This window comes from Bufo gargarizans, chromosome 6 (assembly GCF_014858855.1).
Source record: "Bufo gargarizans isolate SCDJY-AF-19 chromosome 6, ASM1485885v1, whole genome shotgun sequence".
Lineage (NCBI taxonomy): Eukaryota > Metazoa > Chordata > Amphibia > Anura > Bufonidae > Bufo > Bufo gargarizans.
Window position 1 is genome coordinate 349,136,098 of NC_058085.1, and position 21,415 is coordinate 349,157,512.

At 44.1% G+C, this 21,415-nt stretch overlaps 1 protein-coding gene across 6 annotated transcripts in view; it reads right to left on the reverse strand.

Moving 5' to 3' along the window:
- Positions 1-21,415, reverse strand: part of LOC122940143 (alpha-2-macroglobulin-like) — a 201,401-nt gene that overhangs the window by 73,984 nt on the left and 106,002 nt on the right. The window lies entirely within an intron of this gene.

Here is a 21,415-nt window from a genome sequence, read left to right on the forward strand (position 1 = left end):
AGCCAGGGTAGCCCAAGAATAATGGGATTCATAGAGACTGGCAGGACATAGAAAGAGATCAGCTCTGAGTGCAGAACCCCTATTTGTAGTTTGAGAGGCACAGTAACAGTGAGTACTGGTTCAGGAAGAGGTAGTCCATTTACTGAAACCACTGACAAAGGCCTCTCCAGCCGGATGGCGGGAAGCTGATACTGATTAACCAGCGCTTGTTGAATGAAGTTACCGGCTGACCTAGAGTCCATGAATGCCGGCACGGATAGCGTAACTCTCTTGTAAGAGAGAGTCACCGGAATGGAAAGTTTCGGAGAGGACTTCTCCTGGTCTAGAACCACCTCTCCAACTGATCCTAGACAATGACGTTTCCCGGCCTCTGAGGAGAGTTACGCAAAAATAGACCTTGCCTCCACAATAAAGACATAGATTCTCCGCCTTGCCACGTAGATGCTCTGGGTCAGTTAAATGAAGGCGCTCAATCTGCATGGGATCTGTTCAGGAGGAATGGATGCTATTGGAAGGACCATCCCAGAACAACTCCAGTTGAGCCTCATCATTCCACGCAAGTTTAGCCGCTAGGGTACAGGAACTGGATGGCGTACTGACCCACAGACGCGGATCCTTGATGTAGATGTAGCAGAGCTGAGGCAGCGGAGGACGTACAACCCGGCTCCTCAAAGATCATCCGGAAGGTAGTCAAGAACGACTGCAGATTAGTCGTCTCTGGACCTACACATTCTGAAATAGGATTTGCCCACACGAGGGCCTCATCAGACAGCAGCGATATGATGAAGGCAACCTTGGACCCTTCCGTGGGAAACCTCTGCCCATGTAACTCGAAGTTGCTAATAGTGTTGAGCGAGCATACTTGGCCGAATCCCAGTTCGGCCCGAGCATCGCTATGCTCGGAACATGGCGGTACTCGGCTGAGTGCATGTGCTTGAGCGCAATGCTCGAGTCTCCTTGCCGCACAATTCGTGGCTGCTAAGCAGCCAATAAACGTGCAGGTAAGTACTGCCCTCACTGTAATGCCAGTAGCCATGTTGGCTACTGGCATTACAGTGATTGGCTGGCCAGAACGATTCATTGGGTGCTATATAGCACCCGCTGACGCGTGTTCGGCTCATTCTAAGTCAGGGAGAGCTGGGGATAGGAAGGGACAGAGAGTGTAGGGAGTGTAATCAAATATTATAAGTGTACAAAAACGTTTCAGAGACCCAAAAGTCCTTATAAGGACTATTGTATGTGACAGCAGCAATATATTTTTGTAGCACAACCTGCGCTAAATTGCTCAGTGTTAGGGAGAGCTGTGCAAAGAAAGTGACAGACAGTGTAGGGGGTGTAATAGAAAGATTTTTATACAAAAAACTTTTCAGAGACCCAAAAGTCCTTTTAAGGCCCCCTGCACACGGCCGTGTTTCACAGCCGTGTGCGGGCCGTGGAACCGCGGCCTGGATCCCTCCTGAGAGCAGGAGCGCAGGGCGTCACTGGTTGCTATGACGCCGTGCGCTCCCTGCTGCCGGCACAGTACAGTAATACACTGGTATAGATCGTACCAGTGTATTACTGTATTGCGGCGGCAGCAGGGAGCGCACGGCGTCATAGCAACCAGTGACGCCGTGCGCTCCTGCTCTCAGGAGGGATCCAGGCCGCGGTTCCACGGCCCGCACACGGCTGTGAAACACGGCCGTGTGCAGGGGGCCTAAGGACTATTGTGTGTGACAGCAGCTATATATTTTTAATATATAGTGTAATAGTCCACTGCGGACAGTTAAATTGTCCGCGCCACATCTCCTGTTTAAAGTGTGCGCATCCCTAAAATATCAGTGACATCCAGTGCACTTTTTCGTAGACGGTGTTTGCTGCGGACTGTTAAATTATCCGCACCACATCTCCTGTTTAAAGTGTGCACATCCCTAAAATATCAGTGACATCCAGTACACTTTTTTCGTAGACAGTGTTCGCTGCGGACTGTTAAATTATCCGCACCACATCTCCTGTTTAAAGTGTGCACATCCCTAAAATATCAGTGACATCCTGTACACTTTTTCCGTAGACAGTGTCCGCTGCGGACAGTTAAATAATCCGTGCTACATCTCCTGTTTAAAGTGTGCGCATCCCTAAAATATCAGTGACATCAAGTGCAGTTTATCCTTAGACGGTGTCCACTGCGGACAGTTAAATTATCCGCGCCACTTCTCCTTTGTAAAGTGTGCGCATCCCTAAAATATCAATGACATCCAGATCACTTTTTCCGTAGATGGTGTCTGCTTCTGACAGTGACCTGACCAGGCCCAGATCTGCTGTGTAACGTGTGCGCTTATAACATTTTTCTCTGACATAAAATAACATTTTTCAATAGACGGTGTACGCTGCGGACAGTTAAATTATCCTCGCCACATCTCCTTTTTAAAGTGTGCGCATCCCTAAACTATCTGACATCCAATGTCCTTTTTCCATAGACGGTGTCTACTGAGGACAGCGATATTACCTGCGCTACATCTCCTGTATAACGTTAACGCATCCGAAATATCAGCGAAATTCATTCAGTGCAATTTTTTATTAGCCGGTGGTGACAGCGACATTACTTGCGCTATACCTCCTGTATAATGTGTGCGCATCCTAAATATCAGTGACATTCATTCAGTTACATTTGGTGGCAGCAGCGACATTACAAGCACTTTTGGCCAGGGACGCTACATTTCCCTGACAGCACACTGGGTGAACGTTGTGGAGGCCATGAGCGAGTCGTACCCTGGGATGGAACAGCACAGGTGCTACCGACTCCAAGGATTGCGGGCCCTACTTCCATCAGAGTTTCCGCCGCCACCTATGTTAGTGGCTGAAACCTCCCTTCTCCTCTTCCGTCTCCTCCTCCACTTCCACCTCTGAATTATTACCTTGCAGCACCAGTCAGCCATCGGTCAGTAGCTGGAAGCAGTGTAGCACTGCAGTGAGAAAGCAGCAACAGGCCGTGCTGAAACTTATTTACTTAGGTGACAAACAGCACACCGCCGCAGAGCTGTGGCAGGGGATAAGGGACCAGACTGAGTTGTGGCTCTCGTCCACAAATTTTTTTAAATGGTCAGCTCGGCAGCAGGCCCTCGTCCACAATTTTTTTTAGATGGTCAGCCTGGCAGCAGGGCCTCACCTACAATCTTTTACAGGGTCAGCTCACCTCCTGATGACGACAGCAAAGTCTTGCCTGTTGGTACTCTGGCACACATGGCTGACTTCATGTTAGGCTGCCTTTCCCACGACCTGCACGGTATACGCATTTTACACAACACGGATTACTAATTGTTCACCCTTTGCGGCCCCCAGATACAAAGAGAACTTATTATCTCCAATTCCTCTGGTGGAGAGGACAAGCAAAACGGTGCTATACCAGAAGGTCCTTGTGGAAAAATTGCTCCACATTTTAAAGGGCTGACATACAGTGTATTTTTTGCGTAGACGCTGCGAACAGTGTCATTACCTTTGGTACCTCTCCTGTATAACGTTTCCTCATCCTACATAACAGTGACATTCCCTGTAATTTTTTATTACTCATTCCAATAACAGGGCCTCTTAAGAGTTCTGTATTGTTATTTATCGTCACTACCTCCCCGAGTTGGTAGTGTGTAATTTGCCAGCACCCCCCCCCCCTCCCTTTGCCTTCCTTGGATGTGGTAGCCGTTTCTCAGGCTCCCTCTCCGGAATCGAACAGTGATTCCCCGTTATTCATGATCACCATGTTAGGCACATAAAAGAACATTGAAAGTTGATAGGGAGACATCCAAATGGATCATCGGCGTCATGGGGATGTGCGATCAGGCAGAAGTTATCTAGAGTCAACAAAGCGGCAGCAGGCCCTTACCCATAATGTTTGCGACGGTCAGCTCACCTGCAGGTCCTCAACCATATTTTTTTTCGATGGTCAGCTAAGCAGCAGGCACTCTCCCATAAAAGTCTGGTCAACACAATCCTCACCGCCGGGGGTCATGTAACTAATTAGCACGGAGGAGTCTCGTTGGTTGGGTGAGGTTTGACGTGTTGAGTCGAATTAAGCCGCAGGCTCCATCCTGGTGGTGCCCCCCTGTCAATTAGTTTAAGTTTCAGCTTTGCAACCATACTCCCCCGGAGCCAAAACATTCTTGGCAAATGCTTTTACAGTGGTTTGTCTTGTGGCGGTCCACGAATTTCACCTCTAGCGGCGCAATACGGATGCCACCGGCCGTCCTTCTTAATCATGGCCCCAGTTCCAAAAATCAACAACATTTTTGGCTTAACTTGCCCTTTATATACAAGTAAATATACAGGAAAGAATGTTTCCTATACATTTTTCCTCAAAAATCAATTTTTTTCTTCGGTTTGGTGCGTATTATTGTCAGTCTGTAAAAGTGGCGTACTATTTGGACAACATCGTTCCCAGCAGCGACCTATGAGGCCAAGATGCATCCAAAACATCCTCCCCATGCTGTTCCAGAACCATTTTGGTGGCGTTTCCATCAATTTCTGACATTTTCCTATGAACCAGACACCCTCCCCTCTTCAGAGCAGGGGGTATCTGGCTTAATGCTCAGGTTCTTCCATTGACTTCTATTATACTCGGGTGCTCGGTCGAGCACCCGAGCCCCCGAGCACCAGAGCATTACGGTGCTCCATCAACACTACTAACTTTTAATTTTTAAATTTTAAATAATCAGCAGGCACTCACCATCTGTATTTCACACATATATAACACATTTATTATTTAAAATATTAAAATAATAAAAATCTTAAAAATGATGGATAACAATATACATTAATTTGTGGATAACAATATACATTAATTTGTACACACAATATAGAATATTAATATATTAATATGTATAATGGATAATTGCAATAGAGTCAATTTAGAAAAATTCGAGTAAATATTCCAATAAAACGATCGATTAAATAGTCAGATAAAAAAATCGGATAAATAATGGAATAGCTAGCAGAGAAATGTCCATACAATATTTCTTATAATTTTCGAATAATATACGAATATATCTTTAGAAATTCGCTGAATATATTTGTCTTCTTATTCATATAGGCAGTCCAAAAGTATTCCAATGTTAAATCAGTTGTAGAATGTTCAATTATTCAGTCCTCCATATATTGCCTTAATTTATACCATATGAGATCTGATATTCACAATAAAATACTGCAGTTATATAGTTCATCAGTGGGTGATTTTCGAATTAATAGTTTGATATAAATAATCTTATTATAAAATTCGCTTGTGCTTGCTGTGGAGGCGTCCCTCTCACAGTTAAGCTAACTCACCCAGGTCTACAGCTCTTGTCTTATATGGTGTGCTGATTTCCTTCAGCTGTCAGCATCTCATGGTATCAAATGGAAAAAAGATGAAGTTGTTGGAGGTCTTGTATAGTCCTTACTTTTTCGATTCTTTGATCCTTAATCCTGCAGGATAGTATGATTTATAGTTTGGTTCCTTTAATCCGCCAATCCGCCAGACGCGTTTCGAGGTGACCTCACCTCTTCCTCAGTGGCAATAAGAAACCTTCTAGTTAGCTTAACTGTGAGAGGGACGCCTCCACAGCAAGCACAATCAAATTTTATAATAAGATTATTTATATCAAACTATTAATTCGAAAATCACCCACTGATGAACTATATAACTGCAGTATTTTATTGTGAATATCAGATCTCATATGGTATAAATTAAGGCAATATATGGAGGACTGAATAATTGAACATTCTGCAACTGATTTAACATTGGAATACTTTTGGACTGCCTATATGAATAAGAAGACAAATATATTCAGCGAATTTCTAAAGATATATTCGTATATTATTCGAAAATTATAAGAAATATCGTATGGACATTTCTCTGCTAGCTATTCCATTATTTATCCGATTTTTTTATCTGACTATTTAATCGATCGTTTTATTGGAATATTTACTCGAATTTTTCTAAATTGACTCTATTGCAATTATCCATTATACATATTAATATATTAATATTCTATATTGTGTGTACAAATTAATGTATATTGTTATCCACAAATTAATGTATATTGTTATCCATCATTTTTAAGATTTTTATTATTTTAATATTTTAAATAATAAATGTGTTATATATGTGTGAAATACAGATGGTGAGTGCCTGCTGATTATTTAAAATTTACTTACTGGTTGAGAGATTGGGTGAATCACTTACAGCAGAGCACCATCACCGTGGTATCAAATAGAGTGAGCCGCTATAATTTACAATTTAAGTATATAACACTACTAACTAACTAATAACACTGCTGTCTCTCTCAGATCTGCAAAATACTGCATACAAGGGCTGCTGGGCAGGTTGCTATATACTAAAGGGGTAGGCAACTTTCCTATTGGTTGCTAGGGATATTGCTAAGCTCAGACAAAGACATTGCAGCCTTGTCATTGGCCCACAAGCAAGAAGGGAGGTTACTGAAAAAATCTAGAATATTCAAAATTACAAATATATATCACTATTTTCTAAATATTTGCAAATTCTCGAAGTGCCGTCATTCGCAATTAATATTCGTGATTTGAGTATTTGCGCCCAACACTATGAGAGACGGTATCCAAGGGAGCAGCAACATTTTGCATAATCAGCATCAATAAGTCTTGTCATTCACTGCATCAATACGTCTTGTCATTCACTGCTTAAATTCCTGTAAGAGATCATGACAGTGGTCTTGGGATGACCAGCGGGGTCCATGACCTCAGAGTACTGTCACGGGCAGCGGATGTGAACCCACTGTGCTACGGACTGGCTGTACCCTGGAGGGGCATGACTAAGCAGCTCCCTGGTTTTCGCTAGAGCCTCTGATGGTAAGGATAGACTTTGCCATTAGGGTAGTTGCCAGGTACCACTCCAGGGCAGTCCCAGAGTCAGTAGCAGCTGGCCCAGGCGAACCAGGAGATACCTGCAAAGGTACCAACAGTACAGGCGTGGTTAGACAGGCAGGGTCGTTACCAGGAGCGACAAAGTTACCTCTTGCTGTAAGATCTGGCGCGTGCGCACAGGGCTCTGCCTGATGTGCCCGTGCCGACTTCTCGATTTGGCTTTTTAAAGCGAAGTGCGCATGCGCCGGCACTTCGCTCAACCCAGGTATGACCTGCACTCTGGCGCGAGCCTCTCAGAGCCCTGTGCGCACGCGCGAGATCTTACAGGAGGAGGAGGGGGGAGGGAGCGAGAGCGAGAGGCGGCACAGAGGATTAGGAGGCGGTGCAGGAGTCTGGAAAGGCGGCGCTGGGCACGAACGGCGGCGGGTGCGGCCGGCACCTTGCATCCCTTGACATCCCCTTGGGCACCTTATTTCTTTGAGTGACAGGTTAGTAAAACCTGTTTTTTTTAGCAAAATAAGGCTACGGATCACATTTAGAAGCCCACATTAGGAATCCTGATGAGGCCCTGAACATCAGCATATGTTTAGCTGACAGGGATGAAACCTGGTGACAGAATCCCTTTAAATTAGAGTACATGTTCACTTTTCATTCTTACAGGGATAGAGTTAAATGTTCAAATTCTGTCTGCTTGCATCTGCCACTAGTAGGAGGTAACCGCATATGAATTTATTCAGCTGCCGTTCAAGCTGTAAAAATCAGTGCGCATTGAGCTCCACCTAGTGGCAGTTGCAGGCTATCCGAATATTAAAAGTAAGACTGACTATTGGGGCTTGTTCACATAACGGATCTCTATGCAGATTTTGCATTCAAATCCATGCTGAATATTCCACCTATGGAGTCACTGTGGGTAGAAATACATGGAGGCAAAACAATAATACTATAAGGAGTTTATTATAAACTCCCTAATATACTAGAGTCCACAGAAAACTAAACAAGATAGAACGAGGCGGCAGATCATAATGAGGTCGTTATTATGGGGGACTTCAACTATCCAGATATAGACTGGGAAACTGAAACCTGTATATCTCATAAAGGAAACAGGTTCTTGGCAATAACCAAAGACAATTACCTTTCGTCGACCAGGCTAAGGCCTTACAGAACCGGTTCTTGGACAGGGGATATCCCAATAAGGTCCTTAAACAAGCCTATCAAACTGCACTAACAGCAAGTCGCCCCGACCTCCTAGTACCTAAAATCAGAAAGGAGGAGACGGAAAAGAAGATCCGCCTTATTGCGACTTACGATGACGCGTCAGGGCAAATCAGGGATGTCCTCCGAAAACACTGGCCTGTCCTATTGATGGACCCTGAGATCAACAAAGTAATTTTTAATTACCCACAAATTACTTTTAGGAGAGGGAGCAGCCTAAAAGATATGCTGGTGCACAGCCACTACACCCCGGCGACACAAGCAGCGACGTGGCTGGATCGCAAGATCAGTGGCTGCTATAGGTGTAGTGGCTGTGTAGCTTGCAAGATTCTACAGAGCAGTAAGACCTTCCACAGCTCGAATTTAGATAAGTCCTTCATTATCAAGGACTTTATCAATTGCCGCACACGCGGTGTCATATACAAGATCACATGCGTGTGCGGACTCGAATACATCGGCAAAACCAAGAGGGAGTTGCGTAGACGCCTAGGAGAACACCTGGGCGATATCACGAACGAACGCGACACCCCAGTGGCCCGACATGTTAATGAACACCATGGTGGAGATTTGAACTGCATCCAAGCCATTGGAATCGATAAAATCCCACCACCAATACGTGGCGGTGATTGGGACCGTCTCCTACTTCAAAGAGAAGCACGTTGGACTTTCCAATTGGACACGGTATCCCCCAAAGGTTTGAATGAGTCCCTCCACTTTGGCTGCTTCCTTTAAAGAATACCCCTTTAATCTGCTGTTTTTTATATAGATTTAATTATAAATATATATCTAAAACTGCCTCACCCTGCCCCATTAAATTTCGGCTGCATGGGAGACATGGGATGCAATACCCATTAATTGCTTGGTGTCACTGTATGCCGACTACTGTTAAAAAATGAAATCAACAAGACCGCAATAAATACCACTAAATAATTCATGTTGTATACCCACATCAGGGTTTTTGAGTGAATATGTTGGACACGTGTTCCGCTGCCCACAGATCCACTCCTATGCGGAGCTTATATATCGATACGCCCGTATATACGGACAAGGAAACACATATTTCCATGTTTTGTTCATATTCCTATATTCGTAGGTTCATATTGTGCGCCTGCATAACATATACTAATCTGTCCGGCGCTCAATGTATACTCTATCTTTCTTATTTTTCTGCATGTCGCTGGTAGCAGTATCTGACTAACGACATGTAAATAAAACAACAGCACCTTTTTTAATGCAGCCCCATTGTGGGAGTAAAGTCATCAGTACGATGGTCTGCTGATACAATAAATATAAATATTGACCTATGGAGGCTGCATACTGGAATTCAATAATTATCTTCATGCATTATGGCCTGAATATATCATTTCAGGCACTAATGCGATGATATTGAGAATGTAATGTATACGTACTATTGCGCATGCCCAGCGTCCATTCGGCGTGTGGGCATGAGACGCAAAGTAAGGGCAAAACGTCATCACCGCCCGCCGCCGCACTAAGGAAAGGGCTGACGTCATTACGGCGTGCGACGTGCCGATATCCCGGCGCGAACCTTCAAAAGAGCGGACGCATACACCTCCAGACCAGGTAAGACATATGCCTGCGGCACCAACCTGTGCACTACAAGAGGACAAGGGGCGCTTTCATCTGTCCCCCTTCTCTATCTTTATTGCGGCTGTGCACCTATCTGTGCGCTCCACTTTACACTGTGGCTGTGCACGTACCTGTGCGCTCCACCTCAGTGACAGAAGGGAGGAACCCTTATTTTACCGGTTTCCTCTCCTTCATTCCCGTTGCCGGTTGCACACCCACCTGTGCGCCTTATTCTATAGGAGAGCCACCATCTCTGGTGACCCTCTTTTTCTATTTTCCGGCCCTTAGAAATTATATCCCCTGATGAGGGGAGGGGTGTAGTCCCCTACCCCAGAAACGTGCATGTAGGGATCCCTGTAGGGCCTTTTTAGGGACCACAATTCCAGGGCTAGGTTCCAGACGGGGGCCCAATTAGTGGGACACCCCGTGGCTAGTCTTGGAGGCTTATTGTAGGGCTGTGAGGGCCAATTAGGGATAGAAAAAAGGAAAAAAGGAAAAATCATCGTTTTTATTCCCTCTACATACCCTCCAACTGCCGAGAAGGACCACCCTGCCTGATTAAGACATAAAAGAACACAGGTGCCTGGAGTACATCTCACCTGTACGGTAGGACACCTGGTGGTGTGTCTTTTTCTTTTCAAGCGGTGCCGCCGTGCACCTATATGCTGTGGATGTATGAGTGTGCAAGATATAACACCGATATATACATACATCCATGTCATTATTTTTGTTGTGTTTGTCGTTGTGCATATAGTCCTTTGTTGTTTAACATTTGTTATATGTCCACCCTGATGTATCAGATATTGGTGCCTGTGTGTACCAAATCCGACAACTTGTGGCTTGAATACTGATGTATACCACTCTACAGTCATGTGAAAAAATTAGGACACCCTTTGAAAGCATGTGGTTTTTTGTAACATTTTTAATAAAAGGTTATTTCACCTCCGTTTCAACAATACAGAGAGATTAAAGTAATCCGACTAAACAAAGAAAACTGAAGAAAAGTCTTTTCAAGATCTTCTGTAAATGTCATTCTACAAAAATGCCTATTCTAACTGAGGAAAAAGATAGGACACCCTTGCCCCTAATAGCGAGTGTTACCTCCTTTGGCTGAAATAACTGCAGTGAGACGGTTCTTGTAGCCATCTACCAGTCTTCGACATCGGTCTGAGGAAATTTTACCCCACTCCTCAATGCAGAACTTTTTCAGCTGTGAGATGTTTGAGGGGTTTCTTGCACGTACAGCCCTTTTCAAGTCACCCCACAGCATCTCAATGGGATTCAAATCTGGACTTTGACTTGGCCATTCCAGGACTCTCCATTTCTTCTTTTTCAGCCAATCTTTGGTTGATTTACTAGTATGTTTTGGGTCATTGTCATGTTGCATGGTCCAGTTCCGCTTCAGCTTTAATTTTCTAACTGATGGTCTCACATGTTCTTCAAGCACCTTCTGATACACAGTAGAATTCATCGTGGATTCTATGATGGTGAGCTGACCAGGTCCTGCTGCAGCAAAGCAGCCCCAAACCATGACACTTCCACCTCCATGCTTCACAGTTGGTATGAGGTTCTTTTCTTGGAATGCTGTGTTTGGTTTACGCCAAACATGTCCTCTGCTGTTGTGTCCAAATAATTCAATTTTGGACTCATCTGTCCAAAGAACATTATTCCAGAAGTCCTGGTCTTTGTCAACTTTATCTTTGGCAAATGTCAGTCTGGCCTCGATGTTTCTCTTGGAAAACAAAGGTTTCCTCCTTGCACACCTCCCATGCAAGTTAAACTTGTACAGTCTCTTTCTGATTGTAGATGACACTTTAGGGTTTTTGGAGACCTCTTTTAGCATCTTGCGGTCTGCTCTTGGGGTGAACTTGCTGGGGCGACCAGTCCTGGGCATGTTGGCAGTTGTTTTGAAAGCCCTCCACTTGTAGACTATCTTCCGGACAGTGGAATGGCTGATTTCAAAATCTTTTGAGATCTTTTTAAATCCCTTCCCAGACTCATAGGCTGCTACAATCTTTTTTCTGAAGTCCTCTGACAGCTCTTTTGCTCTCACCATGGTGCTCACTCTCACTTCAACAGTCAGGAGCACACCAAACTAAATGTCTGAGGTTTAAATAGGGCAAGCCTCATTCAACATGCAGAGTAACGATCTACTAATTATGTGCACCTGGTGTGATATACCTGTGTGAGATCTGAGCCAATTTAAGAGGGAATACATGTGAGGGTGTCCTATCTTTTTCCTCAGTTAGAATAGGCATTTTTGTAGAATGACATTTACAGAAGATCTTGAAAAGACTTTTCTTCAGTTTTCTTTGTTTAGTTGGATTACTTTAATCTCTCTGTATTGTTGAAACGGAGATGAAATAACCTTTTATCAAAAATGTTACAAAAAACCACATGCTTTCAAAGGGTGTCCTAATTTTTTCACATGACTGTAATTGTCTAGACCTTTAATATCACGTGTGGAATACATCAGTCATTTCACATTTTCTGCCCTTGTGGACTTCTCAGTATTGCTCTCAGTACAAATCCCGTTATTGTGGGATACTGCGATTAATCTAAGATTACCTACCCCTTTATTTTCACCTTGAGGAACAAAATCTCATTTATCTTATAAGAGCTATAATAAAAGCTAAGTTTTAAATCTATCCAGATCACTAAAATACGATTTCAAAGTTTATTATAAACTCCCTAATATACTAGAGTCCACAGAAAACTAAACAAGATAGAACGAGGCGGCAGATCATAATGAGGTCGTTATTATGGGGGACTTCAACTATCCAGATATAGACTGGGAAACTGAAACCTGTATATCTCATAAAGGAAACAGGTTCTTGGCAATAACCAAAGACAATTACCTTTCCCAACTGGTTCAGGACCCGACTAGAGGAACGGCCATACTGGACTTAGTATTAACCAATAGATCTGACAGAACAACAGATGTGCAGGTTGGGGGACACCTTGGAAATAGTGACCATAAAGTAATAACCTTCCAAATGTCATTCAAAACAGTGTTTCTTCAGGGAGGAACAAAAATACCAAACTTCATAAAAGCTAAATTTAGCCAACTAAGAGAGGCCATAGGCCTAACTAACTGGGACAAAGTCCTCAAAAATAAAAATATAGTCAAAAATTTGATATTTTTAAAAGCATCCTAAAATCTAATTGTGGGAATAAAAGGTTAAGGAACAAGAAAAAACGAATGTGAATAAATAGAAGTGTAAAGAAAGTAATAAATGACAAAAAGAAAGCATTTAAATCACTAAAACAGGAGAAATCTGACAATAAATGGTTTTAACGCAAATAACACCAAATGTGAACGGCGTGTATTTTTCTCTTTTTCTATAGAAATATGACAAGAAGCGCTTTTAGCGCAAATAACACCAAATATGAACAGTGCCTATTTTTCTCGTATTGTACTGAACTGACAATAAATGTTTTTAGAGCACATAACACTAAATGTGAACAGCATCTATTTTTCTCGTACTGTACTATAATAGGGCACTAAACGCTTTCACCATATATACTGTAGCTGCAGAAGTGAACAGAGTATACAGTATATTTCTCTTTTTCCACAGATATAAGCTACTAAAGGCTTTTCAACGTAACACTTGCACCCCTACAACAATTTGCTGGAATGACAGAGCTGTATAATGGCTATTTGGTTCCCAAATAATCTTTCCCTGCACTTGTAAATCATATTTTTTCCCAATGATGTTTTCTGTATGACTCTCCCTAGCCCCTGCAATGTCACGATGCTGTGAAATGATTCCTCCCTATCCTTATCGTGCACTTATAAAGCGCTTTATTTTTCACTATGTTTTCTTTATCACTCTCCCTAGCGCCTGAAACGTCTGTTCCTGCACTTAGATAATGTGAAATGATTCCTCCGTATCCTTATCGTGCACTTAGAAAACGCTTTTTTTTTTTTTTTTTACAATGAGGTTTTATTTCACTCTCTCTAGCACCTGCATAAACGTCTCTGTCCCTGAACAAAGTACGATGGTGAATGGCAGAATCTAAGATGGCCGCCGTATTTATAGGTCTGTGACATCACCGGGCTGGCTGGCTGCTGATTGGCTGCATGCATGGCAATATGGGTCATCCCGCCTTTCCAGAGTTCCTTGCCCCATGTCCTTACACGTGTAGCCGCCATTTTAGCCACCATTGTAGCCGCCATGTTAGGAAAAATTGCGATTCGTTACCACGAAGCGAGAGGAAATTTGCATTCGTTCAGAATTTTTCCTGAAATTCAGAGCTAATTAGACTTTGTCCGCTTCGATTTGCTCATATCTACCTAAAATGTTCTTCAATTACTGTATATAAATGGTAAAAAGTATAAATCTGAAGGTGTCGGCCCTCTACAGAGTAATGAGGGGGGAGTTGCAGAGAGCGATGAGGAGACAGCAAAGCTATTAAATATTTTTTCCTCCACTGTATTCACTGAGGAAAAAAAAAAGTAAATTCCACATTAAAAGTGCCCTGTCTGATCCAGGAAGAAGTACAGCTGCATCTAAGAAAGATTAAAATAGACAAATCGCAAGTACCAGATGGCATACACCCCTGTATCCTAAGAGAATTAAGTAAGTAATGTCATAGCCAGACCCTTCTTTCTAATATTTAAGGACGCTATACTGACAGGGAGTGTTCCACAGGATTGGCGCATAGCAAATGTAGTGCCAATATTAAAAAAGGGTCCAAAAACAGAGCCCAGAAACTATAGGCCGGTAAGTTGAACATCTGTTGTGGGTAAACCGTTTGAAGGTTTTCTAAGAGATGTTAACTTGGAGTACCTCAATGAAAATAAGCAAATTGTCACAAGCAGACAGCTGAGAAGCTCTGACAGAGGCCTTGCAGAACCTCCCCCTTGAATTCTCTTTGTTGTGCTGTTCAGTTCCTCATCTCGTTAGCCTCTCTCAGCTGTCATGGAGTTGAACTGATTGCATCTCTTTAAATGCCGCCCTATAATGCATTACTGGGCGGCTTATATTACTTCCTGGAGTGTGTCTGCATGCTGATCTATTTCCCAGTCTGCTTCAAGATAAGTGTTACTTTCATTTGTGATTTTATGTTTGCTGGATCCCAGGTGACCCTGACTCCCTCCGTGTCTAGAGTAGGGAGCCGGTGGTCGTGTCCCCTCACTATTGTAGGGTGTTCAGGGGTTATATAGTCGAGGTTCGTGGATATGCAAACCTCCACCTCTGGGATCTTTGCATAGGCTGAGCTGAGTCAGGGAGAGTGCCAGGTCTTATGCAGGGGTCTCCCCTTTCTTCCTTAGCTTTGGATCCAGTGAGACATATATACATTTTGCATTGTCTTGTTTCCTGTACACCTTCCGTGACATTATAAGCCGCCAAAACCGTCTCAAGCCTGGATCCGGTTTCACTTTTGGCTGAACGCCTTCAGGGTCTTTCTTTGGAGGTAGCTGATCTCCGCAGGACTTTTTCTCAGCTTCAAGTGACCGGTTCAGCTGGCGTTCATGGAGTTTGTTCTGAGCCTAAGATCTCGCTCCCGGATACGTTTTCCGGGGGTAGTGAGAATTTTGTGCGTTTTAGAGAGGCTTGCAAACTCCATTTTCGCCTTCTTCCCCATTCTTCTGGTGATGAGGAACGGAGGGTGGGGATCATTATATCGCTGCTCAGGGGTAACGCTCAGTCCTGGGCCTTTTCGCTGCCGGAGGGGGCACGGCCCCTCCGTTCAGTGGATGAATTCTTTTTAGCCCTGGGTCAGATATATGATGATCCGGATCGTATTGCTCTGGCTGAGTCTAGACTACGTCTATTATGCCAGGGTAAACAATCCGCAGAGATATACTGCTCAGAATTTCGGAGATGGGCAGCTGATACTGGTTGGAATGATGCTGCACTCCGAAGTCAATTTTGCCATGGTCTTTCAGAGGGATTGAAAGATGCATTTGCCTTTCATGAAAGGCCTATTTCCTTGAACTCTGCTATGTCTCAGGCCGTTCGTATTAACAGGCGTCTTAGAGAGAGAGGAGAGATCACTCCTTCCTGTCATACTCAGTCCCAGGACACTGCAGCGGTCCAACCCTGTGCGCAGGGGTCTCAGTCGCTGTCAGCCCCTTCTGAGCAGGAGCCCATGCAGCTGGGGTTGATTGCTTCTGACAATAGAAGATTCAGCCCGCATGGGAGGGTTTGTTTTTGTTGTGGAGGTATAAATCATTTGGCAAATGTTTGTCCCTCTAGGAGATTCAGGCAGTTCTCTGGGTGTAATAAAGAAACAAAGAGGAAAAAATCTTTTAAAAATGTTCCGTCTGTTACTATTGGCAGGGTTGAGGCGGAAATTGAAGGTTTTCCGTTTGCTTGTAGTTCCCGTTTTGTCCTGCCTGCTAGGGTGGCGCTAGAGAGCAAGAGCATTTATTTGTGAGATTTTTGTGGATAGTGGAGCAGCGGTCAATCTCATTGATAGTCAATTTGCAATAACTCATGGTTTCCAGGTGTGCACTTTGGGAAAGGATATTCCTGTGTTTGCTATTGATTCCGCTCCACTTTCTCAGAAATCATTAAAGGGCATAGTTCACAATATCCGTTTAATTGTGAATGATGCTCATGTTGAGGATGTCTCATGTTTCGTCCTTAGCGGTTTGCCTTCCCCTCTAGTGTTAGGGCTACCCTGGCTCACTAAACATAATCCCACCATTGATTGGCAAGCGAGGCAAATAAATGGTTGGAGTGACTTTTGCTGAGAGAATTGCCTCACGACATCTGTTTCGGAGGTTGCTACTAAGACTGTACCATCTTTTCTCTCTGAATTTTCGGATGTTTTCTCTAAGAGTGGAGTTCAGGATTTGCCCCCGCACAGGGAGTACGATTGCCCTATTAATCTCATCCCAGGCGCCAAGCTGCCTAAATCTCGTTTATACAATCTTTCCCAACCTGAAAGGATCGCTATGCGTGCTTATATCTCTGAGAGTCTGAGAAAAGGACACATACGACCCTCGAAGTCACCTGTTGCCGCTGGTTTTTTCTTTGTTAAAAAAAAAGATGGTTCTTTAAGACCATGTCTGGATTTCAGGGAGCTGAACAGTATCACTATTCGTGATCCTTATCCGCTTCCTCTGATCCCGGACCTGTTTAACCAGGTTGTTGGGGCTAAAGTCTTTTCCAAATTAGATCTAAGAGGGGCATACAACCTGGTCAGGGTCAGAGAAGGGGACGAATGGAAGATGGCCTTCAATACCCCTGAGGGCCATTTTGAGAATTTGGTTATGCCTTTTGGTTTGATGAATGCTCCAGCCGTTTTTCAGCATTTCGTGAACAGCATTTTTTATCATTTGATGGGAAAATTTGTATTAGTGTATTTGGATGACATTTTGATTTTTTCTCCTGATTTCAAGACTCATAAGGAACATTTACGTCAGGTCTTGCTCATCCTGCGGGAGAATAAATTATATGCGAAACTGGAAAAATGTGTGTTTGCGGTTCCAGAAATTCAATTTCTGGGGTTTCTTCTCTCCGCTTCTGGTTTTCGCATGGACCCCGAGAAGGTCCGCGCTGTACTTGAGTGGGAGCTTCCTGAGAATCAGAAAGCGCTAATGCGGTTTTTGGGCTTTGCCAATTATTACAGGAAGTTTATTTTGAATTATTCCTCTATTGTTAAACCACTCACTGATATGACCAGAAAGGGGGTAGATTTTTCTTCTTGGTCAGTAGAGGCGCGCAAGGCTTTTTCTAATATCAAGGAGAGTTTTGCTTCCGCTCCCATCTTGGTGCAACCTGATATTTCTTTACCCTTCATAGTTGAGGTTGATGCTTCTGAGGTGGGTGTGGGGGCGGTCTTGTCTCAGGGTTCCTCTCCTGCCAAATGGTGACCGTGTGCCTTTTTCTCGAAAAAACTCTCCTCCGCAGAGAGAAATTACGATGTGGGAGATAGGGAATTGTTGTCCATCAAGTTGGCTTTTGAGGAATGGCGCCATTGGCTAGTGGGAGCCAGACACCCTATTACCGTATTTACTGACCATAAAAATCTGGCCTATTTGGAGTCAGCCAAGCGTCTGAACCCGAGACAGGCCAGACGGTCTTTGTTCTTTTCTAGGTTTAATTTTGTGGTCACGTTCCGCCCTGGAGTTAAGAATGTGAAGGCAGATGCCCTGTCACGTTGTTTTCCAGGAGGCGGGAATTTTGAAGACCCGGGTCCCATTTTGGCTGAAGGTGTGGTGGTCTCTGCTCTCTTTCCTGAATTGGAGGCAGAGGTGCAGGCAGCCCAGTCAGAGGCTCCTGATCTTTGTCCTCCTGGGAGGTTGTTTGTGCCTCTCGCTTTAAGACACAAGATTTTTAAGGAACACCACGATACGGTCCTTGCTGGGCACCCGGGGGCAAGAGCCACACTGGATCTCATCGCTCGGAGATTCTGGTGGCCTGCGCTTCGTAAGTCGGTGGAGGGTTTTGTGGCAGCCTGCGAGACTTGCGCTCGTGCCAAAGTCCCTCATTCACGGCCATCAGGTCCTCTCCTTCCCTTACCCATTCCTTCCCGTCCTTGGACACATCTGTCCATGGACTTTATAACGGACCTGCCTCGTTCCTCGGGGAAGACTGTGATTCTGGTGGTGGTGGACCGTTTTAGCAAAATGGTGCATTTCATCCCTTTTCCTGGTTTGCCCAATGCTAAGACGCTGGCGCAGGCATTTATTGATCACATTGTCAAATTGCACGGTATTCCTTCAGACATAGTCTCTGATAGGGGTACGCAGTTTGTTTCCAGATTCTGGAAGGCTTTCTGTTCTCGCTTGGGGGTTCGGTTGTCATTCTCTTCTGCTTTCCACCCGCAGTCGAATGGCCAGACAGAGCGCGTCAATCAGAATCTGGAGACATATCTGCGCTGTTTTGTGGCGGAGAATCAAGAGGATTGGTGTTCTTTTTTGTCCCTTGCTGAGTTTGCTTTAAATAACCGTCGTCAGGAGTCCTCTGATAAGTCACCATTTTTTGGTGCATATGGGTTTCATCCGCAGTTTGGGACTTTCTCGGGAGAGGGGTCTTCTGGTTTACCTGACGAGGACAGATTCTCCTCGTCTTTGTCATCTATTTGGCAAAAGATTCAGGATAATCTAAAGAGCATGAGTGAGAGATATAAGCGTGTGGCGGATAAGAGACGTGTGCCTGGTCCGGACCTGAATGTTGGTGATCTGGTGTGGTTGTCTACCAAGAATATCAAATTGAAGGTTCCCTCCTGGAAGTTGGGTCCTAGGTTTATTGGGCCTTACAAAGTCCTGTCTGTCATCAATCCTGTTGCCTACCGTCTTGATCTTCCTCAGACTTGGAAGATCCATAATGTTTTTCATAAGTCCTTATTGAAACCTTATGTTCAACCCATTGTACCCTCGCCTTTGCCTCCTCCTCCGATTATGGTTGATGGGAGTCTTGAATTTCAGGTCTCTAGGATTGTGGATTCTCGTCTTGTCCGCGGTTCTCTTCAGTACCTTGTTCATTGGGAGGGTTATGGTCCTGAGGAGAGGATGTGGGTCCCTGTGACGGACATTAAGGCCTCTCGTCTCATCAGGGCTTTCCATAGGTCCCATCCTGAGAAGGTGGGCTCTGAGTGTCCGGAGTCCACTCGTAGAGGGAGGGGTACTGTCACAACCAGACAGCTGAGAAGCTCTGACAGAGGCCTTGCAGAACCTCCCCCTTGAATTCTCTTTGTTGTGCTGTTCAGTTCCTCATCTCGTTAGCCTCTCTCAGCTGTCATGGAGTTGAACTGATTGCATCTCTTTAAATGCCGCCCCATAATGCATTACTGGGCGGCTTATATTACTTCCTGGAGTGTGTCTGCATGCTGATCTATTTCCCAGTCTGCTTCAAGATAAGTGTTACTTTCATTTGTGATTTTATGTTTGCTGGATCCCAGGTGACCCTGACTCCCTCCGTGTCTAGAGTAGGGAGCCGGTGGTCGTGTCCCCTCACTATTGTAGGGTGTTCAGGGGTTATATAGTCGAGGTTCGTGGATATGCAAACCTCCACCTCTGGGATCTTTGCATAGGCTGAGCTGAGTCAGGGAGAGTGCCAGGTCTTATGCAGGGGTCTCCCCTTTCTTCCTTAGCTTTGGATCCAGTGAGACATATATACATTTTGCATTGTCTTGTTTCCTGTACACCTTCCGTGACACAAATAATGCCATATCAGCATGGCTTCATGAGGGATCGGTCATGTCAAACTAATTTTATTCAGTTTCTATGAGGAGGTAAGTTCTAGACTTGACAGTGGCGAATCAATGGATGTCGTATATCTGTACTTTTCCAAAGCATTTGACACTGTACCACATAAAAGGTTAGTATATAAAATGAAAATTCTTGGACTGGGAGAAAATGTCTGTATGTGGGTAAGTAACTGGCTCAGTGATAAAAAACAGAGGGGGGTTATTAATGGTACACACTCAAATTGGGTCACTGTCACTAGTCGAGTACCTCAGGGGTCAGTATTGGGCCCTATTCTCTTCAATATATTTATTAATGATCTTGTAGAAGGCTTGCACAGTAAAATATTAATTTTTGCAGATGACACCTAAATTGTGTAAAGTAATTAACACTGAAGGATAGATTAGAGGCTTGGGCAGAGAAGTGCCAGATGAGGTTTAACACTGACAAATGTAAGGTTATGTACATGGGAAGGAATAATGCAAGTCACCCGTACATATTAAATGGTAAAAACACTTGGTAACACTGACATGGAAAAGGACCTAGGAATTTTAGTGAACAGCAAACTATGCTGTAGAAACCAGTATCAGACAGCTGCTGCCAAGGCCAATAAGATAAAGGGTTGCATCAAAGGGGCATAGATGCCCGTAATGAGAACATAGTCATACCACTTTACAAATCGCTAGTCAGACCACACATGGAGTACTGTGTACAGTTCTGGGCTCCTGTGAACAAGGCAGACATAGCAGAGCTGGAGAGGGTTCAGAGGAGGGCAACTAAAGTAATAACTGGAATGGGTGGACTACAGTACCCTGAAAGATTATCAGAATTAGGGTTATTCACTTTAGAAAAAAGACTGAGGGGAGATCTAATAACTATGTATAAATATATCAGGGGTCAGTACAGAGATCTCTCCCATCATCTATTTATCCCCAGGAAAGTGACTGTGACGAGGGGACATCCTCTGCGTCTGGAGGAAAGAAGGTTTGTACACAAACATAGAAGAGAATTCTTTACAGTAAGAGCAGTGAGACTATGGAACTCTCTGCCTGAGGAGGTGGTGACAGTGAGTACAATAAAATAATTCAAGAGGGGCCTGGATGTATTTCTGGAGTGTAATACTTTTACAGGCTATAGCTACTAGAGAGGGGTCGTTAATCCAGGGAGTTATTCTGATTGCCTGATTGGAGGAGGGAAGGAATTTATCCCCCTAAAATTAGGAAAATTGGCTTCTACCTCACAGTTTTTTTTTGCCTTCCTCTGGATCAAGGCCGAACTATATGGACAGATGTCTTTTTTCGGCCATATAAACTATGTAACTATTTTACTATGTATTGTCAATGGGAATCTTTGGGGCTGTTCATACGGCCGCTGATAATTATTTGTACGCAGATTTTCAACATGTCCCTCCTTGGTGGTTTCCACATGGAGACTGCTTGCAAACCATGGTAGGTCACAATGGGTTCATTGAATGGGGATTACGGACAAGCGACATTCAAAATGCATTTTTTCCTGTGCATATTTTGCCATGTGAACGTGCCCCTAGAATGAAATCAACAGACTTCAGTGCCTAGGAATGTTTTGGCAAGGCCTGATTGCAGTGGCATGGTCTGCCTCTTTGGT